Here is a 15,711-nt window from a genome sequence, read left to right as displayed (position 1 = left end):
TAAAACATGGAAGCACCCTCGGTCAAAACACTGGCGTCTCCTGGATTACCCGTGCCTGGATTGTCTGTGCCAGAGATCATCATGATGTACTTCTCACTAAGGCCATGACTAGTGCTGATGACTGCTGGACAGATCACCCATCAATTTGATCCACTATGGCCATTAATATTGTTCCTCAATGTAGGCTCCAAGGAAGAAAACCACGGCGTAAAATGAGCATCCATGCCCTTCAAGATCCTATTAAGCAAGCCTGCTTTCAAACAACTCTCAAGAAACATCTACCGACGGAACTCCCTGAAAATGTCGAGGAACACTGGATTAAACTGAAGACATTCATTATTGCAGCATGTGAACATTTGCACTGCTGAAGTCCAAAGAAGAACTAGAGAACTTAACGCCTGATGGATAAAGAAAGCTCAAGAAATCTAGCACTTTGCAGATGCTCATGATGCACGGGTCTTTTAAAATGCCATAAAGGCCATTATGCACCAACAAATTACGGTACAATCCGTTACGTTCAATGGATGGCACCAAACTACTTAAGGATAAAGAGTCTATTGCACTGCACTGGAAAGAGCATTACCACAGCCTCCTTAATTGTAACTCTATTATGGCTGGTGCAGTCTTCTCACAAATTCCACAACAAACTAGAGACGAGCTTGCAGTACCTCCTCATCTGGATGAAGTCAGCAAAGCCATCAATCAAATGAAGAACAACATAGCTAGTGGACCTGATGGGATAATAATAAGCTCATCGAAAAAATCTGGATGAGGGAGGAGATTCTGGAAGACTTTAGGGACACCATAATTATCACCCTTTTTAAGAAGCACGATAACAGATTGTGGCGACTATCGAGGTATCTCTGTTCTTGCTACCGCAGGTAAAATTCTTGCAAGGATCCTTGCAAATCTCTTCCTACCGATCTCAGAGGATGTTCTCCCTGAATCTCAAAATGGTTTCCGCCCTTCCAGGGGGACAGTGGACATGATCTTCACTGCACAACAGCTTCAAGAAAAATGCCGGGAGCAGTATCAACCTTTATATATGGCATTTATTGATCTGACTAAGGCCTTTGATACTGTGAATCGAACCGCTCTCTGGACTATCCTTCTGAAAACTAGATGCCCTGATAAATTTGTGAATATTTTGTGACTCCTTCATGACAACATGACTGCAACAATTGTGGATAACAATGGCTTTCAGAGCAATCCATTCAGAGCCGGATCAGGCGTAAAACAGGGTTGTGTCATTGCTCCTACCTTATTTGCTATCTTCATTGCTATGATTCTACACCTTATTGAGGGGAAACTTCCTACTGGTGTGGAAATCATATATTGAACAGATGGAAAGCTTTCTAATCTCAGTACGCTGAAAGCAAAAAGTAAGGTAATGTCAACCACTGTCGTAGAACTTCAATATGCCGATGATAATGTAGTCTCCACACATTCAGAGAAAGATCTTCCAACTATCCTAAATTTCTTTGCAGAAGCATATGCAAAGCTTGGGCTCTCATTTAATAGTAAAAAAAACCCAAAGTGCTTCATCAACAGGTGCGAACTAGTCCCTCTGTAGCAGCATCAATCCAGTTTAATGGTGTGACACTGGAGAACATTGATCACTTCCCCTATCTTGGCAGCCAACTCTCTGTAAAAGCTGACATCGATGCTTAAATTCAACATCGTCTGAGCTCTGCGAGTGCCGCATTCTCCTAAATGAAGCATAGAGTGTTGGAGGATCGGGATATTTGCAGGGAGACCAAAATGCTTATTTACAAAGCCATTGTACTACTGACCTTACTGTACGCCTGTGAAACATGGACCATTTATAAACGCCACTCCCAACTTGAAGATTCCACCAACGCTGCCTCTGGAAAATTCTGCAAATTACTTGGGAAGACAGATGGACTAATGTTAGCATTTTGGAAGAAGGAAAGACTACCAGTGTTGAAACAATGATTCTTCAACATAATCTTTGCTAGACTGGCCATGTTGTTCAAATGCCTGATCACCGTCTTCCAAAACAGCTACTTTACTCCCAACTTAAGGATGGAAAATGGAGTATCGGTGGACAGCAAAAGAGATTTAAAGATGTTCTTAAAGTGAATCTAAAAAAAGTAACATGAGCATCTAGAACTGGGAAGTCTTGGCCCATGAATGTCTCAAATGGAGGTTGGCTTTTATCAAAGGTGCTATGGACTTCGAAGAAGCACGAATACAGGGCGAACGGGATGGATGAGCTAAGCAGAAGACACGTCAAACAAATCCTCATTGCGACCATCTTCCATCTGGAGACCTATGTTCTCACTGTGGGAGGCTGTGTGGATCCAGAATTGGCCTCCAGAGTCACTTACGGACCCACTGTTAGAGACCTTATCTTAGAAGACAATCTTACTCGGCCAGGAGTGATCGCCAATGGGATGGCAATGGGATTTATTTATTTCTTATAAGAGATCTATAAAAATTCTAGGTGGTATATGATGAAATTTTGATGGATACAAGCAAGTTTCCTCTCAAAATGGGTTGCGTGACACCAAGGGACTGACTACATCACCACTAAGGCCAGATTTTTGACAAGCCTTGAATCACTAGGAAAAGATTTGCTGGATCCCATTGAATGGATGGTGGAGAAAAACTGCATTTTTATCACCATCGCAACCATTGAGTAGACTTGATAATAAGCTCATACCAGTGTTCAGTAGTGTTTACTCCAAGTTTTCCTCCATTTGTGTTCCCCAGCTTGTTTCAACATCTTCAGCTCAGGTATATACCAAGCAGCAGCATAGACTCTGCTAAGTAGGAGAGGCTGCATTGGATCACTCTTGTCAACCACCTGAGTTATCTCTGTATTCCACAGATCAACCAAGGCTCCAACAAGAGCACAAGCTATACAAGCTGGAAAACTCACCCAGTGCCTTCTGAAATCCATCAGAGTCCACCACCATCTAAGGATGAACCATCCCAATAGGTCTCCCACCTAAAATCAGTACAAATAAATAACAATGGATTAGATCCAGACTTTTTGTTCAATAGAGTTCCATTTCATCCAGTGGGAGAAGTTTTGAAGAAGTACATTAGGTACTTTTTTCTTTTAACTGGCAATGACTGTTGCACAATCAAACCAGAAAAAATAGTTTCCCTGAGTGTGTTTAGAATATGTGTCATATACTTTTCTGTTAATAAGGTATTGGGTCAATATTACAGTACAGAGTAACCAAATGTTGCATCACAGGGCCCGAAAATGGTTTATTTGTCTTTCCTCACTACTCAGTTCCCTAAGAGCATACTTACCGCTTTGGTGTATTTTAACACCAAGTGGTTAAACAAGTTTATTGCTAGCCATTTACCATCTTTTTAAGGAGGCAGAAGCAGGAACAGCGCTCTTGAGTTTAGCGTGCTAGTGTGAAACACAGCAATATGTGTAGGATTGTGTGTGCACCATACTGCTTTTTTATAATTTATTGATATTTAACAATGTTTTATTGATGGATTCTTTGATTTTACTGATGTATTTCATTGTAATTTCATTTTTATGATACTAATACGGTTTTTGTAAACTATTTAGGGATTTAGCATATTAAGTGGTATATAAATAATATTAATGATAATGATTAATGATAAGTAATTAGTCTGGCATTTGATGTCTTAGATATATCAGCTTACAATTATATTAAAATGCTTTTAACCATCATAGTGTCTTCAGAAGTTGTGTCAAACATGGTAGGAAAAACAGGAGATGCAAGTACTGTGTACTTCCTGGGTGGTATCCAACTAACAGCACAATCCTAGCCATGTCTACTCAGAAGTAAATTCTATTACAGTAAATGGGGGTAACTCCACGGTGGCAACCTAAAATCATAAGAGGGGACCCATTAAAATGAAATAAGGTTAGTCATGTCTAATTTCAATGGGTGTAGAATGAATCTAATACCATTCCCTATTTCACAGTCTTGTCTGTGTCATCTGAAGTAGACTTTTTGCGTGCCAAGACACAGAAAGAGTGAAATGTAAAAGCTTCTGTTATGGAAACAGCTTATGCACTCCCTGTCACTGTAAGAAAGCTTTTAATGAACAAACATCTCTAGTTATGAACAGATATCAGAATGGGCAATTGAGAACTTGGTTTGACACATACAGTGCAACTTAATTATGGGATTTAAATGTATAAATATGAGCTCTGTGGGTTATTTGGGGAACTTGACTGTTATTATACTGCTATAGTAATTATATATCAAGCATGGGATAATTGAAAAAGCTTGATGCAGACTTCCGGGAAGGGTGACTTAGCCTGTGCCTGCTTTTGAGACGGGCTCCTGCCTCAAAAGAAGCTTATTCAGATATATCAGTCAGATTTTTTCTTTTTTTTGACTGATTAAACTTCTTCCGGGTAGGGAGAAACGAAGAGATTAACCTCAAAGCCTATTTTTGTTGGGACGACCAGATCTCATTAATTTATGAGACGAGGTCCAGCCGACGAAGGTGGGACGGATTTTTAACAACAAGCTCTATCTGGAAAAGCGAACGTTCATCTTATCTTCTAAGAGAGAACGCACTAACAGGCAAGCACCCTTCTTTCTATATTTTTCTTTTACTTGACTTAAATTGTTGCTGTTTAAAAGAGATTTGCCAGATTGATCGGTTTTTGACATCTCACTGGGGAGCCATAACTTCTCTCTGCTACTCACTAATTAATAGCTTATCTCTGTTTTTGTTGCAAAAAGCTGTCCTGGATTTGCATTCTAAAGATATACACTGAAGAGGGATTTCTATTCCAGATTTTTATTTTGAAGAATATTATATTGCCTGAGACTACTCTCTTTTTGGTCTATTTTATTTTGACGAATCTGTTTTCTGACGACCGCCATTAATTGTTTCGATCCTGGGAACTGCATTTTGTTTACTTAAACATGGAGAGATAAGGCTGTCTGCTCTGTTTATACTGTGATGTCACCAAGTTTGGAGTATTAACCCAATTGTTGCTGAAATAAGAAGTGGTTTTCCTATATTTTTCTTTTAAAATGGCAATTAAGAAAGTGGCTGAGAAGCTGGAAATAACTATGTTTCAGAAAATAATGGATGAGATTGAGATAACGAAACAAAACCTGCGACAGGGTTGTAAGGAGCTGAAAATTGAATTGAGTAAAATGAAGCAGGAGATTAAAGATATAGGGGTCCCTGTGAGAGAGGTGACCCTGGAAGGGGTCCCTGTGAGAGAGGAGACCCCGGAGATTGGAACAAACGTGGAACAGGAAAAAGATTTGGAGTCTATGGACTTTAGAAACAAAATTTATTGTTTGGAGACACAGGAGATTAAAGACATAGGGGTTCTTGTGAGAGAGGAGACCCTGGAGACTGGAACAGGGGTCCCTGTGAGAGAGGAGACCCTGGAGACTGGAATAGGGGTCCCTGTGAGAGAGGAGATCCCGGAGATTGGAACAAACGTGGAACAGGAACAAGACTTGGAGTCTATGGACTTTAGAAATAAAATCTATTGTTTGGAACTCAATGTTATCTCTGAAGAAATTAATGAAGATTCTAGAGATAAAGTTATCAATGGCATGGATAATCTTCTGGACTGGAATGATGTGATGGAGCCCAATATAGAGAAAATCTATGGAATTAACTGCAGCCATGTGACAATGGAAAAACTTTCAAGAGATGACCCAGTGTATTTTGAAAAAAAGAACAGAGATATGATTTTACAGCAGTATTTCAGCAACCTATTCAGAATGGATGGCAAGAAAATATTTGGGATAGAGGTAACTCCCATCAGACTCTTACTATATGACTATGGCTTTGACAGCAAGATTATTATGGAATACTGATAATGGAAGATTGGATACTGAAATTACTGGACTTAACAAGACTACTGAAGATGGAAGATGGAAAATGGAACTAATAGGGATAATAGAACAATGGCTACTGAAATTACTGAACTTAACAGATTCTGATGTGATGGATTAATTGAAATGTTTATTTTGACTATGGTTATGACAATAAGATTATCATAATTAGTAATGAGATGGATTAATCGATATGCTTATCTGGAAAAAAAATTGATAGATATATTTCTTAAAGAATTGAAACCTCTCTTTGACTTTTTGTGGAAAGAATAAAGTAATGTTTATGAGATTTGATGATTAAGTAAGATAACTACTGGAGGAAAGTGATTTTATAATATGACTTAAGAGACAGGATTGTTATATATTATAGACTTATAACTGATTTGATCTTTGACAAATGGGAAGTCAATATTTTACTCTTTATTTTTTATTTTTGTTTTTTTTTTTCTTTTTTTCTTTTTGTTTAACTATTTTTGATTTTGTTTTTTGTCTTTGAATGTTTTATGATTTTGTCTTGTATGTTTTATGAAAATCTGAATAAAAATTATTGAAAAAAAAAAAAAGAAAAAGCTTGATGCAACATAATGGACCTCAACAAACGGGGCTGTTACAGGAAAAAAACATTTAAGAATTTTTTAGAGATGAAATTTTTCATTTAATGGCTGTGTTCACATGTAATGTTAAATCATAGTTAATGTTTAGCCTATGAACAGATGGTGCAAGTCTCAGTGCAAATCTGATCAAAGAGAGGTACAAGTACATAGCTATTCCTACCATATGACAGTGGCAGCAGCAAAGAGAGCATATCTCTTAGCCTCTATTGAACCCTCAGTGAATCACCCAATGGAGCTGGTTAGAGTGGTGAACTGGCTGGTCTAGACCAGTGTGATATCATCAACAATGAACACTCAATCACCTGTTGTGAGAAATCTGCAAATCACTTTGAGGAGAAAATTACTCAGATTTGTGCTGAACGTGATGCCACAATTGGTTCAGACTTGTTGAAGATCCCTAGAGCACCGCTGAATTATAGCTTGTGGGGACGGTTTCAGTTGCTGCAGCCCGAGGATGTGGACAGGAAGCTTGTGACAAACTATGGGCCCTCTTGATCCCTGTCCATCATGGCTGGTAAAATCTAATAGGAGGGGATTAACTAGATGGGTCCACGGAGTGGTCAATGCCTCACTACAGGAGAGAGTTATGCCCAATGCCTTGAAAGAGGCGGTGGTGCGACCTCTCTTTGAGGAGGTGCTTCCTGGCTGAATGGGATTGTTCCTGGCAAACTGAAAACCACAGATGAAAGAATATTTTAAACCTGTGTTTTACAATATTCTAAAACTGTGTTTTACAATATTTTTAATTGTAATTGTGTTTTGGAATATTTTTAACTGTTTTTAGTATGTTTTCCTTTTTCTTGTTAAATTGTTTTGTTAATATTGGCCGCCCCAGGTTCCTTCAGGAGCAAGGGAAGGATATAAATCCAATAAACAATAATAATAAGGTAATATCTATTGTTAGCACAAACTAGCAGTGTCCTACAGCAAGCTGTTCAGAGCTCCCTGCTTCACTATTTCCCCATTGCTGGCTGTACCACACTGGGTGAAACAAACCACAAGCCTTGGCTTGTTGTATCATCTGAACACTGGCTCATGGTTTGCTTCTCCCCAACTAACCATGAGCAGTAAGCCAAGAATAAAATTTGGTTACTGCTTGTGGTTTGGAGAGAAACCAGAAGCCCAGGTTCAGACATCAGAACAAACTAAGTTTGTGGTATGTTGTTCCTGGAGCAACTGGGAAGGAGCAAAGCTGTGACTTCAAACAATGTGCAACAACTAGGGATGGAAAGTTCTGTCAATTTCAGTTCTTTCAGTTTCTCATTTTTCCAATTTTAATTTTAGTTCTCCACATTTCTGCAGCAATTTGTGATTTTTAAAAAAACCTCAGGAAAATTCTCCAGCATTTTAGTGTAAATTTCTCTTAAACACATTTTTCTAGGCAGTTTTGACTGTTCACATTTTTGCAAGCGGTTTCTCATCATATAATGCATTTTTGTATGTTATTTTCATTTATCTATTCATTTCTATGCACATTTTCCCCTAACATATGCATTATTGTAAACATTGGTTGGTTGGCAAACTACATTGCAAAATTCGAATAAGTGTGAATTTTAAAGGATGGCTTTGTTTCGGTTTTCATATTGTTTTGGAAAGTGCGAATTTGATAGATTCGGCTTCAGATGCAAACTGAATTGAATTTTTTACCCATTGCTAAGCACGAACAATACCCTACTTGTTCACATTAAACCGTAGTTAAATATTAACTATCCCACTGCCACCATGCTCCATAGCTGAGGGTGGCATTTTTGCCTGCTTAGGGAATGGAAAGGTAAGAGCTGACATGGGCTATTTAAGCCCTCCCCCCACCTTTTTCCAGCAGCCTCTTCATTCTTTGGGAATTCCACCTTCCCATCCTCTATTCAGTGCAGAGCAAGTAGGAATTCGTTGCTTGTCAACTGTTTAGCCTTGCTGGCAGGTTTTTTCACTACTCTAATTAGCGGGGGTAGCTTTTAAACAAGGCAATTAACCACATTGGCAGGTAGATGTGGGATGTTATCATATAATTAAGGTTTTCTGAGTAACCTTAGGCATCTCTAAAGGGGAAGGGTGTAGTCCAAAGATCTGTCTTCAGTGCTATGGGATTTGCTGGCATTGTTAAGGAGCACCTTTGGGACTTATCTGTAACAGCCACCTTATAGAATTGTGGGACCCAGGAGGGAGTGAAGCAGGAAGACCACCCTACTTACCGTAAAGAAGAGGGCTTAAGGGAGGGGGGTAGATGAAAGGCTACCTCTTGTTCTTGGCAGGGTTGTCTCGTCCACAGTTTTGTCATGATTGGTTTGTGTTAAAATATATATATGTTCCCCAGATCACCCAAACTTTGTGTCTTGCCTCCTTATTTCCATGTTGGGTCGCAATTATTTAATATGACAGGCGAACTAGGCCAGGGTAGGTAGTGAGCACACAAGTTAGTGATTAGTGATGTGTGAGTCCAGAGCTTGGAAGTAACTCATTAGAAATAATGAGTTACTTGTAATTCATTACAATTTTAAGTAACAAGTGGGTAACTTCATTACATTTTGCTAGTAACAGAACGACTAGCAATTTCCTTACTTTTTAGCAGTAACAATAACGTTTCCGACATTGCTTTTGGACATTACTTAGGAGGGGGGGAGCAGGGGAAGCCTTCTGCTCCTGTGATTGGTGGACAAAGACATGTGCCTCACACTGCGCTTCTGCGCAGTGTAACTCTTCCCTCGTGCTCTGTGTTAGGAGGCACGAGGGAGGAAGTGGAGAGCCAGACCATGCCAGAGGGTAAGCAGCAGAATAGAGGTGAAGAACTAAGGTGAGTGACGATGGGGTGTGTGTGCGCGTGCCTCCTCGCAGCTTTCCCACTTATGCCTGCCGCCTTCCCCCACCCAGCCGAGGAGAAAAAACCAGAGGTGTGGGGAGGGCAAGGTGAGCAGTACTCAGGGCCAGGGCCAGGCATGCTGTTCCTGCAGGCACGTCACCACCTGACCCCGCGCCACGTGGGTGCGGATCTTTTCCCCGTTCAGAGTGCAGCCAGCACCTTTGAGCATCCTTGTCGAGAGAGGAGCCCCGCAGGCTCTGGGCAGCTGCAAAGGTCAGAGAATCCAAGACTTCATTCAAACTTCCCACCTGAATTGCATTGCTCTGTAACTGCCTCTCTCCTCCCAGAGCTTCCACATCCATTTATTTGCGTTTATGAGTTCGTAAGTTCAAGACTGGAGAGCTCTGGATCTGTGTTTCTGCCGTCAAAGCTTCTGTCAAACAGAATCCAGCCCTAACAGTGCAGCGTGCCTTCCCTACATCTCTGAAACCCATATGCTCCTCCACATGTGGAATTAACGGCTGCGATTTCAGGGTTGTAGTCATTAGTTTTGCAGCTCTGCCCTCCTCTTCCTCCTTTCCCCCCCTATGTTTATCTTTCGTCCTTAAAAAATTGTGTATTTATCTAATACTGATACGTTTTAATATTGGCAAAGCACAGGAAAGTTTGCTTCAAGCATTGCTATGTTTATGCTGAGACTGAATGATGCCAAGGTTCTGTCTTTGAAATGTATTTTGTAAAGATAGCTGTTTCTTACCGCTCATAACTGGGAGGCTTAACAGGAAGTGCCTTCAGGATTACTGTTTAAGGGTGCCATTGACCTTGTATGCTGCCCCTGCTTCTCCCCCCCCCCAATTGCGGGACTTAACTCACAAGCAGTGTCTCTGAGAGAGCAGCTGGAACTTTAAAGGCCATATGTCCTGTAGCTGGGACTTGAAAGATCATTGCAGATCCTTGATTGGGCTGATAAGTAATTCTCCATGCACATCTGCAATTCCACAGTTGCTTCTTCCTTATTAGAGTCTTGCATTCTCAGCCAGTCTGATGGATTTCCTTTCACTCTCCCTGCACCCATAGTTTTCTCTATTGATTTCAGTTTCTGGCTTATTGTGTCCCTTGGGCTTATGGTGGATTGCACAAGCTTTGGCCCAAACTGATATTATTTACTGATGTTACTGTATTCGCCTGGCGCCTTCTTTGTTATCCTGTTGGCGCCAGGTAAAAACCTACCTCTTTGCCCAGGCATTTTAACCTTAATTTAATGTTAATTTTAAATTTAATTTTATTGTATTTTTATTTTTAAGTTGTATTTTAATTTTGTTTTTAATATGTTTTATAATCTACACTTGCTTGTATTTTAATTGTGGTTTTATTTTGTTGTACACCGCCCTGAGAGCTTGTTGCTATAGGGCGGTTTAGAAATATAATTAAATAAATAATAAATAAATATTCACTGATCAGCATCAAGATAAATGTATTGCCAGTGTCTAAGATAGTTATAATTTCCCTTCTCCACCCACAAATTCATTTTTACCCACATTTTTAAATAAAATTAAAATGCATGTAAAGTCTGTTTGAGGCATTATATATAGAAAGGCATTCCTTCTCAGAGCATGCATCTGATCATTTGCCTCAGTGCAATGTCTGTGATAGGATGACCCCATTCAAACAGGTCTCTGACCCGTTAGATGCCCCTCCCCTCCCCTGTATTGAGCTAGTTTGTCAGGATGAAAAAAGTTTTTATGCTGAAGGAATGGGAGGAAGGGGGACTGCCAGTGCTTCCAGACTTGCAATGTGACCTGCGTGACCTGTTGGATATTTTGCATATTGCCCCTTGATTAGGGTGCAAAAGCGGTAAGGCTCTCAACAAAGGGCCAGGCAAATCCAGCTCATGTGAACCCAGGGCACCTCAGTAGTTCCTCTTATTGTTATCATTATATAATATAATAATTATATTATTATTGTTTCAGTTGAAAAAATCTGAAACAGAGTTTAAAGTTGGGAACTCCCAGTACCCTCCACATCCAAAAAATAAATAAAAAAAACAAATAAAACCATTTAGGAGGCACTGCCACTTGGTGAACCACTGGACTGGTGTGGGGAGGAGGAGCATCTGCAAGACAAAAACTGGGGAAGTATGGACAACTTTACAGCAGCCACACAACCTAACCAACTGAGGTGCTGCCTTTGTCAACTTGAGCTCTCTACGGATGGTGCTGTGAAGATGTCCAAAGTTCTGTTTTCTCAGTGGATTAAAATTGCTTGTTATGATAATCCCCAAGTATTGAAATCCACCATAGCATGGAGCTGACAGTGAAAGGTTGAGAGGGAGCACTGTGAATGTGGAATAGTTTATTTCCAGCCCTGCTAAATTCTTGAAATGCTGTAGTCTATGTTTAAGAGGTTCCAAAGCCACCTTTGGTCTATTCAACTTCTTGATCATCCCAGAGTGCAGGACACAAAATAATGGGCTCAAGTTGCAGGGAGCCAGGTTTTGACAGAATATAGGAAAAACTTCCTAACTGTTAGAGTGGTACGACAATGGAGCCAATGGAACCAATTACCAAGAGAGGTGGGGGGCTCTCCAACACTAGAGGCATTCAAGAGACAGCTGGACAGCCACCTGTCAGGTATGCTTTAAACTGGATTCCTGCATTGAGCAGGGGATTGGATTCAATGACCTTATAGGCCCCTTCCAACTCTACAGCCTCACATTCTATTATTCTAGGAGCAGGTTGTTCAAGAACAGGTTGATTTCATGCTCTCTTCCCCCCACCATCACCCCAGCAATTCCAAGATGTGCCCTGATTTGCAGGCCAATGCTTCTATTATGAGGGCAAACAGCAGGGGGGACAAGGGACTACCCTGCTTTGTGCCCCTATGTAAAGATAAGGTGGAAGAGGCATGACTGCTGATAGATAGCAGAGCTCTTGACATTGAGTAGAGCTGTCCAATAAGATGAAGGAACCCCTGGCCGAAATTAAGTTTCATTAGCAAGTGTTGTAAAAAAAAAAACCCATTCCACCAGATCAAAGGCCTTAAAGCCATCTAGCGAGAGCAGGGCTGCAGGTAAGTAGCTCTTAATAACTTTGTTGTTTAGGAGCATGGGCCAACAACTTTGATGACTTGTTCCCCTGCTCGTAATACTTACCACAGCTGAGCCAGTGCTGAGTGGATTCTGACAGTCTCCAATTTCTTGAGTTCCATGTGAGCTTTTTGCAACTGCCAGAGGATCCTTGGGAAGCCACAATGCCTGTAAAGGAGCTAGAGGCAGGCAATCTGAGCAAGAAGGAGGTGGGGCTCCTGGTCTTTCTTTTCTATGCAGGCTAGATTTACTAACCCAGTAGCCCTTGGTCACTGCTTTCATTGCATCCCAAAGAATGTGAGGGGCCACATCTGGGGCTGCATTTTCTTTGAAAAATTGTTGAAAGCTTGTCTCAAATTGCTCGCAGCTATTGCATTAGCAAGAAGTCAAGAGTCAAAAGTCCAGGAGAAAGGCTTTGGAGCCACCTTTCCCATACAGAGTTCTACTAATACAGGAGTATGATTGGAGTCCATGATATACCAGATATCGACACATAAGAAACTGGGCCAAAGGTCCTTTGATATGAGGATGTAATCAATCCTCAATTGTGATTTGTATCTGGGGGCGAAGAATGTATATTCCCTTGTGTTGGGGTAGCATTCCTCCAGACATCTAGTAAGTAATGGTCCTTCAAAAGATTGCATAATTCATGTTTCTAGGTAGAGATAGATTCTCACCTGCTGCAATTGAGCGCACTATTGAGACTGATGTTGAGATCCCCTCTGATGATGACAGCACCAGTTGCAAAGTTTTGTAGCAGCTCTAGAGCAAAAGTCAAGAAGGAGTGTTGTCCAGAATTAGGTGCATACAGCATGCCCAGGGTGATTTGAAAGCCTTTAAAAGAGCCCTTCACAAAGAGGAATCTGCCCTTAGGGTCTCCTAACATGTCTTCAGTCATTAGAGGGCAAGGCTGAACTACCAGGACTGCAGTGCCTCGTGACTTGGATGAGCCGGGCAGTGTGTTGAGTGCCTATCCAGGAGCACTTGAATAGGCATTGAGTTGACTTCTCATGCTGATGTGTTTCCTGGAGCAGCATGGCATCTGGATGCTATCTTCACAGCACTACCTCCGCTCTAGCTCTTTTTACCACTGAATCCAGGCCCTTCACATTAAATGAAACAACTCTGAGGCGGTCTTCAACAACAGTCATGGTGGATTAAAAGTGTTGCTGCAGATGTTGTTTGAAAGTCTGGCTGCTTTTACATGGACTTGCACAAGTTGGTTTCTCTACTTTTGAACCTGAAATGAAGGGGAAAACTACCCCTGAACTAACAGGAAAAAGGCTGAAAGATCAGGATCCAAATGTGAAGGCACCCAGCCACAAACTAAGCATCGTAAGACTTCCTTAAAAGATATCTTGAGTCATATCAGATTGGGGGGGGATTGTATAAACAGTTGGGGCTCAATGCTACAACTCCGCATAGGACAGAACATAAGCCTTTAGCTGAAAAATAGGAACGCAAAAGATCTCAGTTGCTCATGTTGCTACTTAAAAATCTAAGGTGGGCTTTTTATCATGGCCGTTTATCATGACCATTCCTTTTAGGAGCCCACCCTGACTGTCTCTTGGCAGGGCCTGTTCATTATTAGGGGGTTCAGTGCCGAGAGTCTGCAAGATTAGCTCCACTTGCCTCTCATCACTTGCTGTGTGAATTTTGTCCCAGGCCTGGACAACTAATTTGAAAGGAAATTCCCATCCCCAGCCTTCTTTAATGCCTGTGTATAGGGTCTGAAAAAGCATCTTCTTCTCAGGGTCTTAGGACAGATGTCCTGAAATACATCCACATGAGCATCTCCACACTTCAGCTCTCTAAAGTCTCATACGGCCTTGAAAACAGCTTCCTTTATATTGTACCATTTGAAACAAACCACTGCATCATGATGCAGATCTAATGAACAGCCTCTATGACTTACCAATCTGTATACCCATTCTAAATCAGCGCAGGCAGCTATGATCCCTAGCTGAAGTGAGTTGAGCTAAGAAGCAGGAAGGTGGTCAGGTTGCCCCCTTACTCCCACTCTGGAACTCTCACACATGAAAGAGGGAAGGAGAGGCGGCTGCTGCTGCTGCTGCTGCTGCTGCTGCTGCTGCTGTGGGATTACCACCTCCACCACCTTTCCCTGTGGGACTTCTGCCTGGCAGACCTGCATCCTGCAGGACCAGGCCCCAGGTACCCAGCCAGCTGGGACTGATTGCTACCACCTGTCCCTCTTTGGAGGGATACATAAGCTGGCTGGCTGGGGTGGCCTGGGAGACCCAGGGCCTGCAGGAAGAGAACATCGCCACCCAGGGAAGGAGAGGCGGCGGCGGCGGCGGCGGCTGCTGCTGCTGTGGGATCACCACCTCCACCACCCTTCCCTGTGGGACTTCTGCCTGGCAGACCTGCATCCTGCAGGACCAGGCCCCGGGTACCCAGCCAGCTGGGACTGATTGCTACCACCTGTCCCTCTTTGGAGGGATACATAAGCCGGCTGGCTGGGGTGGCCTGGGAGACCCAGGGCCTACAGGAAGAGAACATCGCCGCCCAGGGAAGGAGAGGCGGCGGCAGCGGCGGCAGCGGCTGCTGCTGTGGGATCACCACCTCCACCACCCTTCCCTGTGGGACTTCTGCCTGGCAGACCTGCATCCTGCAGGACCAGGCACCAGGTACCCAGCCAGCTGGGACTGAGTGCTACCACCTGTCCCTCTTTGGAGGGATACATAAGCCGGCTGGCTGGGGTGGCCTGGGTGTTTGTTTTTTGTTCTTTGTGTGCTGCTTTTTTTTTTTTTTGGTGGGATTAAGGAGGATTAATTTTATGATGTTTTAATTGGAAATTGGTTTTAAATTGTTTAGGACTGTGGTTTGTTTTTGTATATGTATATTATGTATAGCTTTTTGTTATTGTAAGTCGCCTAGAGTGTCCACTAACCTGGACAGATAGGCGACCAATAAATAAAATATTATTATTATTTATGGCGATTGGGGTTGGATTGCTCTTCTTGCTTGAGTTCAAGGTCAGTGACCACCATTTTTAGAAGTTAAAGTTCAACTTGCATGCCCTGTCCTACTGCTAAGGCCTCATATGCCATTTTAGTCACTTCACTTAAATTGTTGGAGACTACGTCTAGTTTAGCTTCTAGGGGCTTAAGGGCTGAGGACCAGTCAGAAATTAGCGAGCTTTTCACTCAAGAGATGAGGTCATTAGTTTCAGCAGCCTCACTTTTGGACCCTGTCAGTTTTGCTCCTTTCCACTGCTTAGAACTGCCCCTGTCAGGGCCCTCAGTGTTTGACATCTCCAAGCCAATGTGACCAATTACCTTGTTATTTTCGAGTCTTGAAAGCTTTACTTGATTTCCTCTTCATCCCTGGATCATGCCGTCTTCAAAGCTAATAATT

Source organism: Rhineura floridana, chromosome 2, assembly GCF_030035675.1.
Source record: "Rhineura floridana isolate rRhiFlo1 chromosome 2, rRhiFlo1.hap2, whole genome shotgun sequence".
Classification (NCBI taxonomy): domain Eukaryota; kingdom Metazoa; phylum Chordata; class Lepidosauria; order Squamata; family Rhineuridae; genus Rhineura; species Rhineura floridana.
Note: the sequence above shows the minus strand (reverse complement) of the source record.